The sequence below is a fragment of the Pleurodeles waltl genome, chromosome 7, assembly GCF_031143425.1.
Source record: "Pleurodeles waltl isolate 20211129_DDA chromosome 7, aPleWal1.hap1.20221129, whole genome shotgun sequence".
NCBI classification, from domain to species: Eukaryota; Metazoa; Chordata; class Amphibia; order Caudata; family Salamandridae; genus Pleurodeles; species Pleurodeles waltl.
The window spans coordinates 1,095,947,822-1,095,969,661 of NC_090446.1; positions in this window are offsets into that span (position 1 = coordinate 1,095,947,822).

Below are 21,840 nucleotides of genomic sequence, written 5' to 3' on the forward strand. Positions count from 1 at the left end.
CACAAATTTCCTTCCACAAAGCTTTCCCCCAAGTCTCCCGATAACAATGATACCTCACTTGTGTGGGTAGGCCTAGCGCCCGCGACAAGAAATGCCCCAAAATGCAACGTGGACACATCACATTTTTGAAAGAAAACAGAGGTGTTTTTTGCAAAGTGCCTACCTGTAGATTTTGGCCTGTAGCTCAGCCGGCACCTAGGGAAACGTACAAAACCTGTGCTTTTTTGGAAACTAAAGACCTAGGGGAATCCAAGATGGGGGTGACTTGTGGGGCTCTGACCAGGTTCTGTTACCCAGAATTCTTTGCAAACCTCAAAATTTGGCTAAAAAAACACGTTTTCCTCACATTTTGGTAACAGATAGTTCTGGAATCAGAGAGGAACCCCAATTTTATTCCACCCAGCGTTCCCCCAAGTCTCCTGATAAAAATGATACCTCACATGTGTGGGTAGGCCTAGCGCCCGTGACAGGAAACGCCCCAAAACACAACGTGGACACATCACATTTCTTTTAAGAAAATAGAGGTGTTTTTTACAAAGTGCCTACCTGTAGATTTTGGCCTCTAGCTCAGCCGGCACCTAGGGAAACCTACCAAACCTATGCATTTTTCAAAACTAGAGACCTAGGAGAATACAAGATGGGGTGACTTGTGAGCCTCTGACCAGGTTCTGTTACCCAGAATCCTTTGCAAACCTCAAAATGTGGCTAAAAAAACACATTTTCCTCAAATTTCTGTAACAGAAAGTTCTGGAATCTGAGAGGAGCCACAAATTTCCTTCCACCCAGCGTTCCCCCCAAGTCTCCTGATAAAAATGATACCTCACTTGTGTGGGTAGGCCTAGCGCCTGCAACAGGAAATGCCCCAAAACGCAGCGTGGACACATCACATTTTTGAATGAAAAAAGAGGTGTTTTTTGCAAATTGCCTACCTGTAGATTTTGGCCTCTAGCTCAGCCGGCACCTAGGGAAACCTACCAAACCTGTGCATTTTTTAAAACTAGAGACCTAGGGGAATCGAAGATGGAGTGACTTGTGGGGCTCTGACCAGGTTCTGTTACCCAGAATCCTTTGCAAACCTCAAAATTTGGCTAAGAAAACACATTTTCCTCAAATTTTGGTGACAGAATGTTCTGGAATCAGAGAGGAGCCACAAATTTCCTTCCACCCAGCGTTCCCCCCAAGTCTCCCGATAAAAATGATACCTCACTTGTGTGGGTAGGCCTAGCGCCCGTGACAGGAAACGCCCCAAAACACAACGTGGACACATCATATTTTTTTAAAGAAAACAGAGGTGTTTTTGCAAAGTGCCTACCTGTTGATTTTGGCCTCTAGCTCAGCCGGCACCTAGGGAAACCTACCAAACCTATGCATTTTTGAAAACTAGAGACCTAGGGGAATCCAAGATGGGGTGACTTGTGGGGCTCTGACCAGGTTCTGTTACCCAGAATTCTTTGCAAACCTCAAAATTTGGCTAAAAAAACACATTTTCCTCAAATTTTGGTGACAGAAAGTTCTGGAATCAGAGAGGAGCCACAAATTTCCATCCACCCAGCGTTCCCCCAAGTCTCCCGATAAAAATAATACCTCACTTGTGTGGGTAGGCCTAGCGCCCGCGACAGGAAATGCCCCAAAACGCAATGTGGACACATCACATTTTTGAAAGAAAACAGAGGTGTTTTTTGCAAATTGCCTACCTGTAGATTTTGGCCTCTAGCTCAGCCGGCACCTAGGGAATCCTACCAAACCTGTGCATTTTTGAAAACTAGAGACCTATGGGAATCCAAGATGGGGTGACTTGTGGGGCTCTGACCAGGTTCTGTTAAGCTGAATCCTTTGCAAACCTCAAAATTTGGCTAAGAAAACACATTGTCCTCATATTTTGGTGACAGAAAGTTCTGGAATCAGAGAGGAGCCACACATTTCCTTCCACCCAGCGTTCCCCCAAGTCTCCCGATAAAAATGATACCTCACTTGTGTGGGTAGGCCTAGCGCCCGTGACAGGAAATGCCCCAAAACGCAACGTGGACACATCACATTTTTGAAAGAAAACAGAGGTGTTTTTTGCAAATTGCCTACCTGTAGATTTTGGCCTCTAGCTCAGCCGGCACCTAGGGAATCCTACCAAACCTGTGCATTTTTGAAAACTAGAGACCTATGGGAATCCAAGATGGGGTGACTTGTGGGGCTCTGACCAGGTTCTGTTAAGCTGAATCCTTTGCAAACCTCAAAATTTGGCTAAGAAAACACATTGTCCTCAAATTTTGGTGACAGAAAGTTCTGGAATCAGAGAGGAGCCACACATTTCCTTCCACCCAGCGTTCCCCCAAGTCTCCCGATAAAAATGATACCTCACTTGTGTGGGTAGGCCTAGCGCCCGCGACAGGAAATGCCCCAAAACGCAACGTGGACACATCACATTTTTGAAAGAAAACAGAGGTGTTTTTGCAAATTGCCTACCTGTAGATTTTGGCCTCTAGCTCAGCCGGCACCTAGGGAAACCTACCAAACCTGTGCATTTTTGAAAACTAGAAACCTAGGGGAATCCAAGATGGGGTGACTTGTGGGGGTCTGACCAGGTTCTGTTACCCAGAATCCTTTGCAAACCTCAAAATTTGGCTAAAAAAACACATTTTCCTCAAATTTTGGTGACAGAAAGTTCTGGAATCAGAGAGGAGCCACAAATTTCCATCCACCCAGCGTTCCCCCAAGTCTCCCGATAAAAATGATACCTCACTTGTGTGGGTAGGCCTAGCGCCCGCGACAGGAAATGCCCCAAAACGCAACGTGGACACATCACATTTTTGAAAGAAAACAGAGGTGTTTTTTGCAAATTGCCTACCTGTAGATTTTGGCCTCTAGCTCAGCCGGCACCTAGGGAATCCTACCAAACCTGTGCATTTTTGAAAACTAGAGACCTATGGGAATCCAAGATGGGGTGACTTGTGGGGCTCTGACCAGGTTCTGTTAAGCTGAATCCTTTGCAAACCTCAAAATTTGGCTAAGAAAACACATTGTCCTCAAATTTTGGTGACAGAAAGTTCTGGAATCAGAGAGGAGCCACACATTTCCTTCCACCCAGCGTTCCCCCAAGTCTCCCGATAAAAATGATACCTCACTTGTGTGGGTAGGCCTAGCGCCCGCGACAGGAAATGCCCCAAAACGCAACGTGGACACATCACATTTTTGAAAGAAAACAGAGGTGTTTTTGCAAATTGCCTACCTGTAGATTTTGGCCTCTAGCTCAGCCGGCACCTAGGGAAACCTACCAAACCTGTGCATTTTTGAAAACTAGAAACCTAGGGGAATCCAAGATGGGGTGACTTGTGGGGGTCTGACTAGGTTATGTTATCCAGAATCCTTTGCAAACCTCAAAATTTGGCTAAAAAAACACATTTTCCTCAAATTTTAATGACAGAAAGTTCTGGAATCTGAGAGGAGCCACAAATTTCCTTCCATCCAGCGTTCCCCCAAGTCTCCCGATAAAAATGATACCTCACTTGTGAGGGTAGGCATAGCGCCCGCGACAGCAAATGCCCCAAAACGCAACGTGGACACATAACATTTTTTTAAAGAAAACAGAGGTGTTTTTTGCAAAGTTCCTACCTGTAGATTTTGGCCTCTAGCTCAGCCGGCACCTAGGGAAACGTACGAAACCTGTGCATTTTTGGAAACTAAAGACCTAGGGGAATCCAAGATGGGGGTGACTTGTGGGGCTCTGACCAGGTTCTGTTACCCAGAATTCTTTGCAAACCTCAAAATTTGGCTAAAAAAACACGTTTTCCTCACATTTCGGTGACAGATAGTTCTGGAATCAGAGAGGAGCCACAAATTTCCTTCCACCCAGCATTCCCCCAAGTCTCCCGATAACAATGATACCTCACTTGTGTTGGTAGGCCTAGCGCCTGTGACATGAAACGCCCCAAAAAACAACATGGACACATGACATTTTTTTAAAGAAAACAGAGGTGTTTTTTGCAAAGTGCCTACCTGTAGATTTTGGCCTGTAGCTCAGCCGGCACCAAGGGAAACCTACCAAACCTGTGCATTTTTGAAAACTAGAGACCTAGGGGAATCCAAGATGGGATGACTTGTGGGGCTCTGACCAGGTTCTGTTACCCAGAATCCTTTGCAAACCTCAAAATTTGGCTAAAAAAACACATTTTCCTCAAATTTCGTGACAGAAAGTTCTGGAATCTGAGAGGAGCCACAAATTTCCTTCCACCCAGCTTTCCCCCAAGTCTCCCGATAACAATGATACCTCACTTGTGTGGGTAGGCCTAGCGCCCGCGACAAGAAATGCCCCAAAATGCAACGTGGACACATCACATTTTTGAAAGAAAACAGAGGTGTTTTTTGCAAAGTGCCTACCTGTAGATTTTGGCCTTTAGCTCAGCCGGCACCTAGGGAAACGTACAAAACCTGTGCTTTTTTGGAAACTAAAGACCTAGGGGAATCCAAGATGGGGGTGACTTGTGGGGCTCTGACCAGGTTCTGTTACCCAGAATTCTTTGCAAACCTCAAAATTTGGCTAAAAAAACACGTTTTCCTCACATTTTGGTAACAGATAGTTCTGGAATCAGAGAGGAACCCCAATTTTATTCCACCCAGCGTTCCCCCAAGTCTCCTGACAAAAATGATACCTCACATGTGTGGGTAGGCCTAGCGCCCGTGACAGGAAACGCCCCAAAACACAACGTGGACACATCACATTTCTTTTAAGAAAATAGAGGTGTTTTTTACAAAGTGCCTACCTGTAGATTTTGGCCTCTAGCTCAGCCGGCACCTAGGGAAACCTACCAAACCTATGCATTTTTCAAAACTAGAGACCTAGGAGAATACAAGATGGGGTGACTTGTGAGCCTCTGACCAGGTTCTGTTACCCAGAATCCTTTGCAAACCTCAAAATGTGGCTAAAAAAACACATTTTCCTCAAATTTCGGTAACAGAAAGTTCTGGAATCTGAGAGGAGCCACAAATTTCCTTCCACCCAGCGTTCCCCCCAAGTCTCCTGATAAAAATGATACCTCACTTGTGTGGGTAGGCCTAGCGCCTGCGACAGGAAATGCCCCAAAACGCAACGTGGACACATCACATTTTTGAATGAAAAAAGAGGTGTTTTTTGCAAATTGCCTACCTGTAGATTTTGGCCTCTAGCTCAGCCGGCACCTAGGGAAACCTACCAAACCTGTGCATTTTTTAAAACTAGAGACCTAGGGGAATCGAAGATGGAGTGACTTGTGGGGCTCTGACCAGGTTCTGTTACCCAGAATCCTTTGCAAACCTCAAAATTTGGCTAAGAAAACACATTTTCCTCAAATTTTGGTGACAGAATGTTCTGGAATCAGAGAGGAGCCACAAATTTCCTTCCACCCAGCGTTCCCCCCAAGTCTCCCGATAAAAATGATACCTCACTTGTGTGGGTAGGCCTAGCGCCCGTGACAGGAAACGCCCCAAAACACAACGTGGACACATCATATTTTTTTAAAGAAAACAGAGGTGTTTTTGCAAAGTGCCTACCTGTTGATTTTGGCCTCTAGCTCAGCCGGCACCTAGGGAAACCTACCAAACCTATGCATTTTTGAAAACTAGAGACCTAGGGGAATCCAAGATGGGGTGACTTGTGGGGCTCTGACCAGGTTCTGTTACCCAGAATTCTTTGCAAACCTCAAAATTTGGCTAAAAAAACACATTTTCCTCAAATTTTGGTGACAGAAAGTTCTGGAATCAGAGAGGAGCCACAAATTTCCATCCACCCAGCGTTCCCCCAAGTCTCCCGATAAAAATAATACCTCACTTGTGTGGGTAGGCCTAGCGCCCGCGACAGGAAATGCCCCAAAACGCAACGTGGACACATCACATTTTTGAAAGAAAACAGAGGTGTTTTTTGCAAATTGCCTACCTGTAGATTTTGGCCTCTAGCTCAGCCGGCACCTAGGGAATCCTACCAAACCTGTGCATTTTTGAAAACTAGAGACCTATGGGAATCCAAGATGGGGTGACTTGTGGGGCTCTGACCAGGTTCTGTTAAGCTGAATCCTTTGCAAACCTCAAAATTTGGCTAAGAAAACACATTGTCCTCAAATTTTGGTGACAGAAAGTTCTGGAATCAGAGAGGAGCCACACATTTCCTTCCACCCAGCGTTCCCCCAAGTCTCCCGATAAAAATGATACCTCACTTGTGTGGGTAGGCCTAGCGCCCGCGACAGGAAATGCCCCAAAACGCAACGTGGACACATCACATTTTTGAAAGAAAACAGAGGTGTTTTTACAAATTGCCTACCTGTAGATTTTGGCCTCTAGCTCAGCCGGCACCTAGGGAAACCTACCAAACCTGTGCATTTTTGAAAACTAGAAACCTAGGGGAATCCAAGATGGGGTGACTTGTGGGGGTCTGACTAGGTTATGTTACCCAGAATCCTTTGCAAACCTCAAAATTTGGCTAAAAAAACACATTTTCCTCAAATTTTAATGACAGAAAGTTCTGGAATCTGAGAGGAGCCACAAATTTCCTTCCATCCAGCGTTCCCCCAAGTCTCCCGATAAAAATGATACCTCACTTGTGAGGGAAGGCCTAGCGCCCGCGACAGCAAATGCCCCAAAACGCAACGTGGACACATAACATTTTTTTAAAGAAAACAGAGGTGTTTTTTGCAAAGTTCCTACCTGTAGATTTTGGCCTCTAGCTCAGCCGGCACCTAGGGAAACGTACGAAACCTGTGCATTTTTGGAAACAAAAGACCTAGGGGAATCCAAGATGGGGGTGACTTGTGGGGCTCTGACCAGGTTCTGTTACCCAGAATTCTTTGCAAACCTCAAAATTTGGCTAAAAAAACACGTTTTCCTCACATTTCGGTGACAGATAGTTCTGGAATCAGAGAGGAGCCACAAATTTCCTTCCACCCAGCATTCCCCCAAGTCTCCCGATAACAATGATACCTCACTTGTGTGGGTAGGCCTAGCGCCCGTGAAATGAAACGCCCCAAAAAACAACATGGACACATCACATTTTTTTAAAGAAAACAGAGGTGTTTTTTGCAAAGTGCCTACCTGTAGATTTTGGCCTGTAGCTCAGCCGGCATCAAGGGAAACATACCAAACCTGTGCATTTTTGAAAACTAGAGACCTAGGGGAATCCAAGATGGGATGACTTGTGGGGCTCTGACCAGGTTCTGTTACCCAGAATCCTTTGCAAACCTCAAAATTTGGCTAAAAAAACACATTTTCCTCAAATTTCGTGACAGAAAGTTCTGGAATCTGAGAGGAGCCACAAATTTCCTTCCACCCAGCTTTCCCCCAAGTCTCCCGATAAAAATGATACCTCACTTGTGAGGGTAGGCCTAGCGCCCGCGACAGCAAATGCCCCAAAACGCAACGTGGACACATAACATTTTTTTAAAGAAAACAGAGGTGTTTTTTGCAAAGTTCCTACCTGTAGATTTTGGCCTCTAGCTCAGCCGGCACCTAGGGAAACGTACGAAACCTGTGCATTTTTGGAAACTAAAGACCTAGGGGAATCCAAGATGGGGGTGACTTGTGGGGCTCTGACCAGGTTCTGTTACCCAGAATTCTTTGCAAACCTCAAAATTAGGCTAAAAAAACACGTTTTCCTCACATTTCGGTGACAGATAGTTCTGGAATCAGAGAGGAGCCACAAATTTCCTTCCACCCAGCATTCCCCCAAGTCTCCCGATAACAATGATACCTCACTTGTGTGGGTAGGCCTAGCGCCCGTGACATGAAACGCCCCAAAAAACAACATGGACACATCACATTTTTTTAAAGAAAACAGAGGTGTTTTTTGCAAAGTGCCTACCTGTAGATTTTGGCCTGTAGCTCAGCCGGCACCAAGGGAAACCTACCAAACCTGTGCATTTTTGAAAACTAGAGACCTAGGGGAATCCAAGATGGGATGACTTGTGGGGCTCTGACCAGGTTCTGTTACCCAGAATCCTTTGCAAACCTCAAAATTTGGCTAAAAAAACAAATTTTCCTCAAATTTCGTGACAGAAAGTTCTGAAATCTGAGAGGAGCCACAAATTTCCTTCCACCCAGCTTTCCCCCAAGTCTCCCGATAACAATGATACCTCACTTGTGTGGGTAGGCCTAGCGCCCGCGACAAGAAATGCCCCAAAATGCAACGTGGACACATCACATTTTTGAAAGAAAACAGAGGTGTTTTTTGCAAAGTGCCTACCTGTAGATTTTGGCCTCTAGCTCAGCCGGCACCTAGGGAAACGTACAAAACCTGTGCTTTTTTGGAAACTAAAGACCTAGGGGAATCCAAGATGGGGGTGACTTGTGGGGCTCTGACCAGGTTCTGTTACCCAGAATTCTTTGCAAACCTCAAAATTTGGCTAAAAAAACACGTTTTCCTCACATTTTGGTAACAGATAGTTCTGGAATCAGAGAGGAACCCCAATTTTATTCCACCCAGCGTTCCCCCAAGTCTCCTGACAAAAATGATACCTCACATGTGTGGGTAGGCCTAGCGCCCGTGACAGGAAACGCCCCAAAACACAACGTGGACACATCACATTTCTTTTAAGAAAATAGAGGTGTTTTTTACAAAGTGCCTACCTGTAGATTTTGGCCTCTAGCTCAGCCGGCACCTAGGGAAACCTACCAAACCTATGCATTTTTCAAAACTAGAGACCTAGGAGAATACAAGATGGGGTGACTTGTGAGCCTCTGACCAGGTTCTGTTACCCAGAATCCTTTGCAAACCTCAAAATGTGGCTAAAAAAACACATTTTCCTCAAATTTCGGTAACAGAAAGTTCTGGAATCTGAGAGGAGCCACAAATTTCCTTCCACCCAGCGTTCCCCCCAAGTCTCCTGATAAAAATGATACCTCACTTGTGTGGGTAGGCCTAGCGCCTGCGACAGGAAATGCCCCAAAACGCAACGTGGACACATCACATTTTTGAATGAAAAAAGAGGTGTTTTTTGCAAATTGCCTACCTGTAGATTTTGGCCTCTAGCTCAGCCGGCACCTAGGGAAACCTACCAAACCTGTGCATTTTTTAAAACTAGAGACCTAGGGGAATCGAAGATGGAGTGACTTGTGGGGCTCTGACCAGGTTCTGTTACCCAGAATCCTTTGCAAACCTCAAAATTTGGCTAAGAAAACACATTTTCCTCAAATTTTGGTGACAGAATGTTCTGGAATCAGAGAGGAGCCACAAATGTCCATCCACCCAGCGTTCCCCCAAGTCTCCCGATAAAAATAATACCTCACTTGTGTGGGTAGGCCTAGCGCCTGCGACAGGAAATGCCCCAAAACACAACGTGGACACATCATATTTTTTTAAAGAAAACAGAGGTGTTTTTGCAAAGTGCCTACCTGTTGATTTTGGCCTCTAGCTCAGCCGGCACCTAGGGAAACCTACCAAACCTATGCATTTTTGAAAACTAGAGACCTAGGGGAATCCAAGATGGGGTGACTTGTGGGGCTCTGACCAGGTTCTGTTACCCAGAATTCTTTGCAAACCTCAAAATTTGGCTAAAAAAACACATTTTCCTCAAATTTTGGTGACAGAAAGTTCTGGAATCAGAGAGGAGCCACAAATGTCCATCCACCCAGCGTTCCCCCAAGTCTCCCGATAAAAATAATACCTCACTTGTGTGGGTAGGCCTAGCGCCCGCGACAGGAAATGCCCCAAAACGCAACGTGGACACATCACATTTTTGAAAGAAAACAGAGGTGTTTTTTGCAAATTGCCTACCTGTAGATTTTGGCCTCTAGCTCAGCCGGCACCTAGGGAATCCTACCAAACCTGTGCATTTTTGAAAACTAGAGACCTATGGGAATCCAAGATGGGGTGACTTGTGGGGCTCTGACCAGGTTCTGTTAAGCTGAATCCTTTGCAAACCTCAAAATTTGGCTAAGAAAACACATTGTCCTCAAATTTTGGTGACAGAAAGTTCTGGAATCAGAGAGGAGCCACACATTTCCTTCCACCCAGCGTTCCCCCAAGTCTCCCGATAAAAATGATACCTCACTTGTGTGGGTAGGCCTAGCGCCCGCGACAGGAAATGCCCCAAAACGCAACGTGGACACATCACATTTTTGAAAGAAAACAGAGGTGTTTTTTGCAAATTGCCTACCTGTAGATTTTGGCCTCTAGCTCAGCCGGCACCTAGGGAATCCTACCAAACCTGTGCATTTTTGAAAACTAGAGACCTATGGGAATCCAAGATGGGGTGACTTGTGGGGCTCTGACCAGGTTCTGTTAAGCTGAATCCTTTGCAAACCTCAAAATTTGGCTAAGAAAACACATTGTCCTCAAATTTTGGTGACAGAAAGTTCTGGAATCAGAGAGGAGCCACACATTTCCTTCCACCCAGCGTTCCCCCAAGTCTCCCGATAAAAATGATACCTCACTTGTGTGGGTAGGCCTAGCGCCCGCGACAGGAAATGCCCCAAAACGCAACGTGGACACATCACATTTTTGAAAGAAAACAGAGGTGTTTTTGCAAATTGCCTACCTGTAGATTTTGGCCTCTAGCTCAGCCAGCACCTAGGGAAACCTACCAAACCTGTGCATTTTTGAAAACTAGAAACCTAGGGGAATCCAAGATGGGGTGACTTGTGGGGGTCTGACTAGGTTATGTTACCCAGAATCCTTTGCAAACCTCAAAATTTGGCTAAAAAAACACATTTTCCTCAAATTTTAATGACAGAAAGTTCTGGAATCTGAGAGGAGCCACAAATTTCCTACCATCCAGCGTTCCCCCAAGTCTCCCGATAAAAATGATACCTCACTTGTGAGGGTAGGCCTAGCGCCCGCGACAGCAAATGCCCCAAAACGCAACGTGGACACATAACATTTTTTTAAAGAAAACAGAGGTGTTTTTTGCAAAGTTCCTACCTGTAGATTTTGGCCTCTAGCTCAGCCGGCACCTAGGGAAACGTACGAAACCTGTGCATTTTTGGAAACTAAAGACCTAGGGGAATCCAAGATGGGGTGACTTGTGGGGCTCTGACCAGGTTCTGTTACCCAGAATTCTTTGCAAACCTCAAAATTTGGCTAAAAAAACACGTTTTCCTCACATTTCGGTGACAGATAGTTCTGGAATCAGAGAGGAGCCACAAATTTCCTTCCACCCAGCATTCCCCCAAGTCTCCCGATAACAATGATACCTCACTTGTGTGGGTAGGCCTAGCGCCCGTGACATGAAACGCCCCAAAAAACAACATGGACACATCACATTTTTTTAAAGAAAACAGAGGTGTTTTTTGCAAAGTGCCTACCTGTAGATTTTGGCCTGTAGCTCAGCCGGCACCAAGGGAAACCTACCAAACCTGTGCATTTTTGAAAACTAGAGACCTAGGGGAATCCAAGATGGGATGACTTGTGGGGCTCTGACCAGGTTCTGTTACCCAGAATCCTTTGCAAACCTCAAAATTTGGCTAAAAAAACACATTTTCCTCAAATTTCGTGACAGAAAGTTCTGGAATCTGAGAGGAGCCACAAATTTCCTTCCACCCAGCTTTCCCCCAAGTCTCCCGATAACAATGATACCTCACTTGTGTGGGTAGGCCTAGCGCCCGCGACAAGAAATGCCCCAAAATGCAACGTGGACACATCACATTTTTGAAAGAAAACAGAGGTGTTTTTTGCAAAGTGCCTACCTGTAGATTTTGGCCTCTAGCTCAGCCGGCACCTAGGGAAATGTACAAAACCTGTGCTTTTTTGGAAACTAAAGACCTAGGGGAATCCAAGATGGGGGTGACTTGTGGGGCTCTGACCAGGTTCTGTTACCCAGAATTCTTTGCAAACCTCAAAATTTGGCTAAAAAAACACGTTTTCCTCACATTTTGGTAACAGATAGTTCTGGAATCAGAGAGGAACCCCAATTTTATTCCACCCAGCGTTCCCCCAAGTCTCCTGACAAAAATGATACCTCACATGTGTGGGTAGGCCTAGCGCCCGTGACAGGAAACGCCCCAAAACACAACGTGGACACATCACATTTCTTTTAAGAAAATAGAGGTGTTTTTTACAAAGTGCCTACCTGTAGATTTTGGCCTCTAGCTCAGCCGGCACCTAGGGAAACCTACCAAACCTATGCATTTTTCAAAACTAGAGACCTAGGAGAATACAAGATGGGGTGACTTGTGAGCCTCTGACCAGGTTCTGTTACCCAGAATCCTTTGCAAACCTCAAAATGTGGCTAAAAAAACACATTTTCCTCAAATTTCGGTAACAGAAAGTTCTGGAATCTGAGAGGAGCCACAAATTTCCTTCCACCCAGCGTTCCCCCCAAGTCTCCTGATAAAAATGATACCTCACTTGTGTGGGTAGGCCTAGCGCCTGCGACAGGAAATGCCTCAAAACGCAACGTGGACACATCACATTTTTGAATGAAAAAAGAGGTGTTTTTTGCAAATTGCCTACCTGTAGATTTTGGCCTCTAGCTCAGCCGGCACCTAGGGAAACCTACCAAACCTGTGCATTTTTTAAAACTAGAGACCTAGGGGAATCGAAGATGGAGTGACTTGTGGGGCTCTGACCAGGTTCTGTTACCCAGAATCCTTTGCAAACCTCAAAATTTGGCTAAGAAAACACATTTTCCTCAAATTTTGGTGACAGAATGTTCTGGAATCAGAGAGGAGCCACAAATTTCCTTCCACCCAGCGTTCCCCCCAAGTCTCCCGATAAAAATGATACCTCACTTGTGTGGGTAGGCCTAGCGCCCGTGACAGGAAACGCCCCAAAACACAACGTGGACACATCATATTTTTTTAAAGAAAACAGAGGTGTTTTTGCAAAGTGCCTACCTGTTGATTTTGGCCTCTAGCTCAGCCGGCACCTAGGGAAACCTACCAAACCTATGCATTTTTGAAAACTAGAGACCTAGGGGAATCCAAGATGGGGTGACTTGTGGGGCTCTGACCAGGTTCTGTTACCCAGAATTCTTTGCAAACCTCAAAATTTGGCTAAAAAAACACATTTTCCTCAAATTTTGGTGACAGAAAGTTCTGGAATCAGAGAGGAGCCACAAATGTCCATCCACCCAGCGTTCCCCCAAGTCTCCCGATAAAAATAATACCTCACTTGTGTGGGTAGGCCTAGCGCCCGCGACAGGAAATGCCCCAAAACGCAACGTGGACACATCACATTTTTGAAAGAAAACAGAGGTGTTTTTTGCAAATTGCCTACCTGTAGATTTTGGCCTCTAGCTCAGCCGGCACCTAGGGAATCCTACCAAACCTGTGCATTTTTGAAAACTAGAGACCTATGGGAATCCAAGATGGGGTGACTTGTGGGGCTCTGACCAGGTTCTGTTAAGCTGAATCCTTTGCAAACCTCAAAATTTGGCTAAGAAAACACATTGTCCTCAAATTTTGGTGACAGAAAGTTCTGGAATCAGAGAGGAGCCACACATTTCCTTCCACCCAGCGTTCCCCCAAGTCTCCCGATAAAAATGATACCTCACTTGTGTGGGTAGGCCTAGCGCCCGCGACAGGAAATGCCCCAAAACGCAACGTGGACACATCACATTTTTGAAAGAAAACAGAGGTGTTTTTTGCAAATTGCCTACCTGTAGATTTTGGCCTCTAGCTCAGCCGGCACCTAGGGAATCCTACCAAACCTGTGCATTTTTGAAAACTAGAGACCTATGGGAATCCAAGATGGGGTGACTTGTGGGGCTCTGACCAGGTTCTGTTAAGCTGAATCCTTTGCAAACCTCAAAATTTGGTTAAGAAAACACATTGTCCTCAAATTTTGGTGACAGAAAGTTCTGGAATCAGAGAGGAGCCACACATTTCCTTCCACCCAGCGTTCCCCCAAGTCTCCCGATAAAAATGATACCTCACTTGTGTGGGTAGGCCTAGCGCCCGCGACAGGAAATGCCCCAAAACGCAACGTGGACACATCACATTTTTGAAAGAAAACAGAGGTGTTTTTGCAAATTGCCTACCTGTAGATTTTGGCCTCTAGCTCAGCCAGCACCTAGGGAAACCTACCAAACCTGTGCATTTTTGAAAACTAGAAACCTAGGGGAATCCAAGATGGGGTGACTTGTGGGGGTCTGACTAGGTTATGTTACCCAGAATCCTTTGCAAACCTCAAAATTTGGCTAAAAAAACACATTTTCCTCAAATTTTAATGACAGAAAGTTCTGGAATCTGAGAGGAGCCACAAATTTCCTACCATCCAGCGTTCCCCCAAGTCTCCCGATAAAAATGATACCTCACTTGTGAGGGTAGGCCTAGCGCCCGCGACAGCAAATGCCCCAAAACGCAACGTGGACACATAACATTTTTTTAAAGAAAACAGAGGTGTTTTTTGCAAAGTTCCTACCTGTAGATTTTGGCCTCTAGCTCAGCCGGCACCTAGGGAAACGTACGAAACCTGTGCATTTTTGGAAACTAAAGACCTAGGGGAATCCAAGATGGGGTGACTTGTGGGGCTCTGACCAGGTTCTGTTACCCAGAATTCTTTGCAAACCTCAAAATTTGGCTAAAAAAACACGTTTTCCTCACATTTCGGTGACAGATAGTTCTGGAATCAGAGAGGAGCCACAAATTTCCTTCCACCCAGCATTCCCCCAAGTCTCCCGATAACAATGATACCTCACTTGTGTGGGTAGGCCTAGCGCCCGTGACATGAAACGCCCCAAAAAACAACATGGACACATCACATTTTTTTAAAGAAAACAGAGGTGTTTTTTGCAAAGTGCCTACCTGTAGATTTTGGCCTGTAGCTCAGCCGGCACCAAGGGAAACCTACCAAACCTGTGCATTTTTGAAAACTAGAGACCTAGGGGAATCCAAGATGGGATGACTTGTGGGGCTCTGACCAGGTTCTGTTACCCAGAATCCTTTGCAAACCTCAAAATTTGGCTAAAAAAACACATTTTCCTCAAATTTCGTGACAGAAAGTTCTGGAATCTGAGAGGAGCCACAAATTTCCTTCCACCCAGCTTTCCCCCAAGTCTCCCGATAACAATGATACCTCACTTGTGTGGGTAGGCCTAGCGCCCGCGACAAGAAATGCCCCAAAATGCAACGTGGACACATCACATTTTTGAAAGAAAACAGAGGTGTTTTTTGCAAAGTGCCTACCTGTAGATTTTGGCCTCTAGCTCAGCCGGCACCTAGGGAAATGTACAAAACCTGTGCTTTTTTGGAAACTAAAGACCTAGGGGAATCCAAGATGGGGGTGACTTGTGGGGCTCTGACCAGGTTCTGTTACCCAGAATTCTTTGCAAACCTCAAAATTTGGCTAAAAAAACACGTTTTCCTCACATTTTGGTAACAGATAGTTCTGGAATCAGAGAGGAACCCCAATTTTATTCCACCCAGCGTTCCCCCAAGTCTCCTGACAAAAATGATACCTCACATGTGTGGGTAGGCCTAGCGCCCGTGACAGGAAACGCCCCAAAACACAACGTGGACACATCACATTTCTTTTAAGAAAATAGAGGTGTTTTTTACAAAGTGCCTACCTGTAGATTTTGGCCTCTAGCTCAGCCGGCACCTAGGGAAACCTACCAAACCTATGCATTTTTCAAAACTAGAGACCTAGGAGAATACAAGATGGGGTGACTTGTGAGCCTCTGACCAGGTTCTGTTACCCAGAATCCTTTGCAAACCTCAAAATGTGGCTAAAAAAACACATTTTCCTCAAATTTCGGTAACAGAAAGTTCTGGAATCTGAGAGGAGCCACAAATTTCCTTCCACCCAGCGTTCCCCCCAAGTCTCCTGATAAAAATGATACCTCACTTGTGTGGGTAGGCCTAGCGCCTGCGACAGGAAATGCCCCAAAACGCAACGTGGACACATCACATTTTTGAATGAAAAAAGAGGTGTTTTTTGCAAATTGCCTACCTGTAGATTTTGGCCTCTAGCTCAGCCGGCACCTAGGGAAACCTACCAAACCTGTGCATTTTTTAAAACTAGAGACCTAGGGGAATCGAAGATGGAGTGACTTGTGGGGCTCTGACCAGGTTCTGTTACCCAGAATCCTTTGCAAACCTCAAAATTTGGCTAAGAAAACACATTTTCCTCAAATTTTGGTGACAGAATGTTCTGGAATCAGAGAGGAGCCACAAATTTCCTTCCACCCAGCGTTCCCCCCAAGTCTCCCGATAAAAATGATACCTCACTTGTGTGGGTAGGCCTAGCGCCCGTGACAGGAAACGCCCCAAAACACAACGTGGACACATCATATTTTTTTAAAGAAAACAGAGGTGTTTTTGCAAAGTGCCTACCTGTTGATTTTGGCCTCTAGCTCAGCCGGCACCTAGGGAAACCTACCAAACCTATGCATTTTTGAAAACTAGAGACCTAGGGGAATCCAAGATGGGGTGACTTGTGGGGCTCTGACCAGGTTCTGTTACCCAGAATTCTTTGCAAACCTCAAAATTTGGCTAAAAAAACACATTTTCCTCAAATTTTGGTGACAGAAAGTTCTGGAATCAGAGAGGAGCCACAAATTTCCATCCACCCAGCATTCCCCCAAGTCTCCCGATAAAAATAATACCTCACTTGTGTGGGTAGGCCTAGCGCCCGCGACAGGAAATGCCCCAAAACGCAACGTGGACACATCACATTTTTGAAAGAAAACAGAGGTGTTTTTTGCAAATTGCCTACCTGTAGATTTTGGCCTCTAGCTCAGCCGGCACCTAGGGAATCCTACCAAACCTGTGCATTTTTGAAAACTAGAGACCTATGGGAATCCAAGATGGGGTGACTTGTGGGGCTCTGACCAGGTTCTGTTAAGCTGAATCCTTTGCAAACCTCAAAATTTGGCTAAGAAAACACATTGTCCTCAAATTTTGGTGACAGAAAGTTCTGGAATCAGAGAGGAGCCACACATTTCCTTCCACCCAGCGTTCCCCCAAGTCTCCCGATAAAAATGATACCTCACTTGTGTGGGTAGGCCTAGCGCCCGCGACAGGAAATGCCCCAAAACGCAACGTGGACACATCACATTTTTGAAAGAAAACAGAGGTGTTTTTACAAATTGCCTACCTGTAGATTTTGGCCTCTAGCTCAGCCGGCACCTAGGGAAACCTACCAAACCTGTGCATTTTTGAAAACTAGAAACCTAGGGGAATCCAAGATGGGGTGACTTGTGGGGGTCTGACTAGGTTATGTTACCCAGAATCCTTTGCAAACCTCAAAATTTGGCTAAAAAAACACATTTTCCTCAAATTTTAATGACAGAAAGTTCTGGAATCTGAGAGGAGCCACAAATTTCCTTCCATCCAGCGTTCCCCCAAGTCTCCCGATAAAAATGATACCTCACTTGTGAGGGTAGGCCTAGCGCCCGCGACAGCAAATGCCCCAAAACGCAACGTGGACACATAACATTTTTTTAAAGAAAACAGAGGTGTTTTTTGCAAAGTTCCTACCTGTAGATTTTGGCCTCTAGCTCAGCCGGCACCTAGGGAAACGTACGAAACCTGTGCATTTTTGGAAACAAAAGACCTAGGGGAATCCAAGATGGGGGTGACTTGTGGGGCTCTGACCAGGTTCTGTTAACCAGAATTCTTTGCAAACCTCAAAATTTGGCTAAAAAAACACGTTTTCCTCACATTTCGGTGACAGATAGTTCTGGAATCAGAGAGGAGCCACAAATTTCCTTCCACCCAGCATTCCCCCAAGTCTCCCGATAACAATGATACCTCACTTGTGTGGGTAGGCCTAGCGCCCGTGACATGAAACGCCCCAAAAAACAACATGGACACATCACATTTTTTTAAAGAAAACAGAGGTGTTTTTTGCAAAGTGCCTACCTGTAGATTTTGGCCTGTAGCTCAGCCGGCACCAAGGGAAACATACCAAACCTGTGCATTTTTGAAAACTAGAGACCTAGGGGAATCCAAGATGGGATGACTTGTGGGGCTCTGACCAGGTTCTGTTACCCAGAATCCTTTGCAAACCTCAAAATTTGGCTAAAAAAACTTATTTTCCTCAAATTTCGTGACAGAAAGTTCTGGAATCTGAGAGGAGCCACAAATTTCCTTCCACCCAGCTTTCCCCCAAGTCTCCCGATAAAAATGATACCTCACTTGTGAGGGTAGGCCTAGCGCCCGCGACAGCAAATGCCCCAAAACGCAACGTGGACACATAACATTTTTTTAAAGAAAACAGAGGTGTTTTTTGCAAAGTTCCTACCTGTAGATTTTGGCCTCTAGCTCAGCCGGCACCTAGGGAAACGTACGAAACCTGTGCATTTTTGGAAACTAAAGACCTAGGGGAATCCAAGATGGGGGTGACTTGTGGGGCTCTGACCAGGTTCTGTTACCCAGAATTCTTTGCAAACCTCAAAATTTGGCTAAAAAAACACGTTTTCCTCACATTTCGGTGACAGATAGTTCTGGAATCAGAGAGGAGCCACAAATTTCCTTCCACCCAGCATTCCCCCAAGTCTCCCGATAACAATGATACCTCACTTGTGTGGGTAGGCCAAGCGCCCGTGACATGAAACGCCCCAAAAAACAACATGGACACATCACATTTTTTTAAAGAAAACAGAGGTGTTTTTTGCAAAGTGCCTACCTGTAGATTTTGGCCTGTAGCTCAGCCGGCACCAAGGGAAACCTACCAAACCTGTGCATTTTTGAAAACTAGAGACCTAGGGGAATCCAAGATGGGATGACTTGTGGGGCTCTGACCAGGTTCTGTTACCCAGAATCCTTTGCAAACCTCAAAATTTGGCTAAAAAAACACATTTTCCTCAAATTTCGTGACAGAAAGTTCTGAAATCTGAGAGGAGCCACAAATTTCCTTCCACCCAGCTTTCCCCCAAGTCTCCCGATAACAATGATACCTCACTTGTGTGGGTAGGCCTAGCGCCCGCGACAAGAAATGCCCCAAAATGCAACGTGGACACATCACATTTTTGAAAGAAAACAGAGGTGTTTTTTGCAAAGTGCCTACCTGTAGATTTTGGCCTCTAGCTCAGCCGGCACCTAGGGAAACGTACAAAACCTGTGCTTTTTTGGAAACTAAAGACCTAGGGGAATCCAAGATGGGGGTGACTTGTGGGGCTCTGACCAGGTTCTGTTACCCAGAATTCTTTGCAAACCTCAAAATTTGGCTAAAAAAACACGTTTTCCTCACATTTTGGTAACAGATAGTTCTGGAATCAGAGAGGAACCCCAATTTTATTCCACCCAGCGTTCCCCCAAGTCTCCTGACAAAAATGATACCTCACATGTGTGGGTAGGCCTAGCGCCCGTGACAGGAAACGCCCCAAAACACAACGTGGACACATCACATTTCTTTTAAGAAAATAGAGGTGTTTTTTACAAAGTGCCTACCTGTAGATTTTGGCCTCTAGCTCAGCCGGCACCTAGGGAAACCTACCAAACCTATTCATTTTTCAAAACTAGAGACCTAGGAGAATACAAGATGGGGTGACTTGTGAGCCTCTGACCAGGTTCTGTTACCCAGAATCCTTTGCAAACCTCAAAATGTGGCTAAAAAAACACATTTTCCTCAAATTTCGGTAACAGAAAGTTCTGGAATCTGAGAGGAGCCACAAATTTCCTTCCACCCAGCGTTCCCCCCAAGTCTCCTGATAAAAATGATACCTCACTTGTGTGGGTAGGCCTAGCGCCTGCGACAGGAAATGCCCCAAAACGCAACGTGGACACATCACATTTTTGAATGAAAAAAGAGGTGTTTTTTGCAAATTGCCTACCTGTAGATTTTGGCCTCTAGCTCAGCCGGCACCTAGGGAAACCTACCAAACCTGTGCATTTTTTAAAACTAGAGACCTGGGGGAATCGAAGATGGAGTGACTTGTGGGGCTCTGACCAGGTTCTGTTACCCAGAATCCTTTGCAAACCTCAAAATTTGGCTAAGAAAACACATTTTCCTCAAATTTTGGTGACAGAATGTTCTGGAATCAGAGAGGAGCCACAAATTTCCTTCCACCCAGCGTTCCCCCCAAGTCTCCCGATAAAAATGATACCTCACTTGTGTGGGTAGGCCTAGCGCCCGTGACAGGAAACGCCCCAAAACACAACGTGGACACATCATATTTTTTTAAAGAAAACAGAGGTGTTTTTGCAAAGTGCCTACCTGTTGATTTTGGCCTCTAGCTCAGCCGGCACCTAGGGAAACCTACCAAACCTATGCATTTTTGAAAACTAGAGACCTAGGGGAATCCAAGATGGGGTGACTTGTGGGGCTCTGACCAGGTTCTGTTACCCAGAATTCTTTGCAAACCTCAAAATTTGGCTAAAAAAACACATTTTCCTCAAATTTTGGTGACAGAAAGTTCTGGAATCAGAGAGGAGCCACAAATGTCCATCCACCCAGCGTTCCCCCAAGTCTCCCGATAAAAATAATACCTCACTTGTGTGGGTAGGCCTAGCGCCCGCGACAGGAAATGCCCCAAAACGCAACGTGGACACATCACATTTTTGAAAGAAAACAGAGGTGTTTTTTGCAAATTGCCTACCTGTAGATTTTGGCCTCTAGCTCAGCCGGCACCTAGGGAATCCTACCAAACCTGTGCATTTTTGAAAACTAGAGACCTATGGGAATCCAAGATGGGGTGACTTGTGGGGCTCTGACCAGGTTCTGTTAAGCTGAATCCTTTGCAAACCTCAAAATTTGGCTAAGAAAACACATTGTCCTCAAATTTTGGTGACAGAAAGTTCTGGAATCAGAGAGGAGCCACACATTTCCTTCCACCCAGCGTTCCCCCAAGTCTCCCGATAAAAATGATACCTCACTTGTGTGGGTAGGCCTAGCGCGCGCGACAGGAAATGCCCCAAAACGCAACGTGGACACATCACATTTTTGAAAGAAAACAGAGGTGTTTTTACAAATTGCCTACCTGTAGATTTGGGCCTCTAGCTCAGCCGGCACCTAGGGAAACCTACCAAACCTGTGCATTTTTGAAAACTAGAAACCTAGGGGAATCCAAGATGGGGTGACTTGTGGGGGTCTGACTAGGTTATGTTACCCAGAATCCTTTGCAAACCTCAAAATTTGGCTAAAAAAACACATTTTCCTCAAATTTTAATGACAGAAAGTTCTGGAATCTGAGAGGAGCCACAAATTTCCTTCCATCCAGCGTTCCCCCAAGTCTCCCGATAAAAATGATACCTCACTTGTGAGGGTAGGCCTAGCGCCCGCGACAGCAAATGCCCCAAAACGCAACGTGGACACATAACATTTTTTTAAAGAAAACAGAGGTGTTTTTTGCAAAGTTCCTACCTGTAGATTTTGGCCTCTAGCTCAGCCGGCACCTAGGGAAACGTACGAAACCTGTGCATTTTTGGAAACAAAAGACCTAGGGGAATCCAAGATGGGGGTGACTTGTGGGGCTCTGACCAGGTTCTGTTACCCAGAATTCTTTGCAAACCTCAAAATTTGGCTAAAAAAACACGTTTTCCTCACATTTCGGTGACAGATAGTTCTGGAATCAGAGAGGAGCCACAAATTTCCTTCCACCCAGCATTCCCCCAAGTCTCCCGATAACAATGATACCTCACTTGTGTGGGTAGGCCTAGCGCCCGTGACATGAAACGCCCCAAAAAACAACATGGACACATCACATTTTTTTAAAGAAAACAGAGGTGTTTTTTGCAAAGTGCCTACCTGTAGATTTTGGCCTGTAGCTCAGCCGGCACAAAGGGAAACATACCAAACCTGTGCATTTTTGAAAACTAGAGACCTAGGGGAATCCAAGATGGGATTACTTGTGGGGCTCTGACCAGGTTCTGTTACCCAGAATCCTTTGCAAACCTCAAAATTTGGCTAAAAAAACACATTTTCCTCAAATTTCGTGACAGAAAGTTCTGGAATCTGAGAGGAGCCACAAATTTCCTTCCACCCAGCTTTCCCCCAAGTCTCCCGAT